Here is a 2,729-nt window from a genome sequence, read left to right as displayed (position 1 = left end):
ACAGTAATTTTTTAAATGTCATTCCCAGGGGTGCAGGCTATTTTTTTTAAGCCTGCACCCCTAAACCCCAATTCTGCACTATTTTTCGACACCTATTCAATGGTGAAAAGTTATCCCCGTTTTTTATCAAAAACTTTTCGAACCTGCGAAAAATCTTTGAAATTGAATACGGTGTAAAACTAAAACCTGCGATAATGACGTCATAGGTGCGATATTAACACAAAAACTGAGTTTTCGCTCCATATTGATTTCCCCTATCTGTCTCCTAACACTGTAGGTAAATAGTCAGCTTAGTGAGTGACTGGTGCGAGAATACATCTGTATTCTTTTCTAAAGCAGATACAAAGTGCCTTATAGCAATAGATCTTTATTCAGAACTAGTTAGTATTTCTGTAGATCCTGATAGTTTCTACATCATTATCAGGTGAGAGACGAAATGCTTGGGTTTATTTTTGGCCAGCAAGCAAGAGAAGTGCGTGTGCCTTCATAGATAAATAATTTTGTACTTTTATACCTGATATTTCAGGAATTAAGCTGCTTGATGTGAGATAAAATTGTGAGATATATATCACCAACCAATCAGCTCTTAACTATCATCTTTTAAACACAGCCTGCAAAATGTAAGTTACAAGCTGATTGGTTGGTGATATATATCTCACAATTTTATCTCACATCAAGCTTTGATACATATGCCCCTTAGGACTTAAATGGAAAGTGAAAGTTGAGATATATAAATACTGAGAAATGTTTTCAGCCCTAGGGGTATATGTATCAAAGCTTGATGTGAGATAAAATTGTGAGATTTATATCACCAACGAATCAGTTTCTAACTTACATTTTGCAGGCTGTGTTTAAGAAATGATAGTTTGGAGCTGATTGGTTGGTGACATATATTTCCAAATTTTATCTCACATCAAGCTTTGATACATATGCCCCTAGAACACAACATTACACAAGGCATCCTAACTGTATTGCTATAGCTGTATGCCTTTTTGTGCCTGTAATATTCATTATATTATATATGCTAAACATGTTACCAGTAAGAGACAGGGAAAAAGAACAGGTAGTACAGGTTTTACTGCCCATCCAAGATGATGATAATAGGAAATAATTGGTTGGTTGATGTGTGTTGTACAAAGAAGGGAGTTTTGAAATTCTTTAAACTGGGAATATAATGTACAGTATAATGATTTAGTTTAATTCACAGATTCTCAAGCTCGGCCCTTAAGCTGGCCACACACTAGACCAACTTACATCCAACCAGCCCACTTGTTGATTGGTTGGAATGAAAATCTGGTAAGGTATGGGAGTAACTGATGATCGGCAATTTGCTCCTAAATGCCAGAAAACAGATGAAAATGTTCGTTCAGACAAGTTTGTAAAATGTTTGATCTAAACAATTTGTTCAAACAACAGTTTTTGTCCATTTTCCAGCATTTGGGAGCAAATTGCTGATTGTCATTTGCTTTCATACCTTACCAGATTTTCATTCCAACCAATCAACTAGTTGGCTGGTTGGATGCAAGTTGGTCTAGTGTGTGGCCAGCTTTAGGATCCCAAGCAATTCATGTTTTCCAGGTCTCCTCACAGAATCACAAGTGAAATAATTAGCTCCAGCTGTGGATAGTTTAGATTGTATCAGTGAGCAATGACTACACCTGTGCACCTGCTGGGTGACCTGGAAAGTGTGTCAGTGAGTAATGACTACACCTGTTACCTGTTAGGTGACCTGGAAAATGTGGTAATGAGTAATGACTACACCTGTGCACCTATTAGGTGACCTGGAAAATATGCCAGTAAGTAAAGACTACACCTATTAGGTGACCTGCAAAAAATGTCAGTGAGTAATGACTACACATGTGCACCAGCTAGGTGACCTGGAAACCGTGGAAAACGAGAACTGTTTGGGGTTATGAGAACCAAGTTTTAGAATCACTGGTTTAACTAATAGAAAATAATATGTACGAAAACTAGAGATGTGTGTGGACCCCCATGTTTCCGTTTTGGTCTAATTCATCATCGTGTTTTGATTATGGCAAAACCACCCTAAAGTGATTTGGTTTGGATTCGATTTTGGCTAATTTTTTTTAAATCCTTAAAAATCGTTAAAAAAAATTGATAAAAACTCTAATACCATGTAATTTTGACCTGTTTACATGCAATCCAAAACCTGAGTTTGTTTTTTAATCCGAGTTCTGAACTGACAACAGATCTGAGCCCCTAAACCACAATCACTACCAACACCCCAAAGTGATTCCGAACAGGAACGCGATTCAACTCGGAACCTCTGAGTTCGGGTGTGTTTGTATTTTAGGAAAGCCAAACCGCACATCTTCAATTAAAGCTAACAAACCAGTGACTAACAGCCGAAGGCTATTTTTGCTTATTTTATGATGATGAATTTGTAGTCTGAGTCCTCTTTGATCTTTATCTTCAGTACTCCTCCTCTGTCCCAGAAATGTCCCTACTGATATTGTGCGTTGCTAAGTGACAGCGTGTTATCTCACTGACGGAAACGACTTGTTAAAGAATCAGCCGATTTCTGCTAAACTCATAACATTTCCATTTATTTTATATTTGTACAATAGTGCAATGTATCTAAAGCGGTAATTAGAGAAGAAATCTTTTATACGTGTGTCATGTTGCTAAGCATGAAACAGGATAAACTTGCCGTTACATCTAGTCAATAAGCAGGTTTTAGATCAAAACTTTAATAACTTTTATGTACT

Source organism: Taudactylus pleione, unplaced genomic scaffold, assembly GCF_031769625.1.
Source record: "Taudactylus pleione unplaced genomic scaffold, aTauple2 ptg001592l, whole genome shotgun sequence".
Classification (NCBI taxonomy): Eukaryota; Metazoa; Chordata; class Amphibia; order Anura; family Myobatrachidae; genus Taudactylus; species Taudactylus pleione.
The sequence above is the reverse complement of the archived record's forward strand: the minus strand, read 5'-3'. Positions refer to the sequence as shown.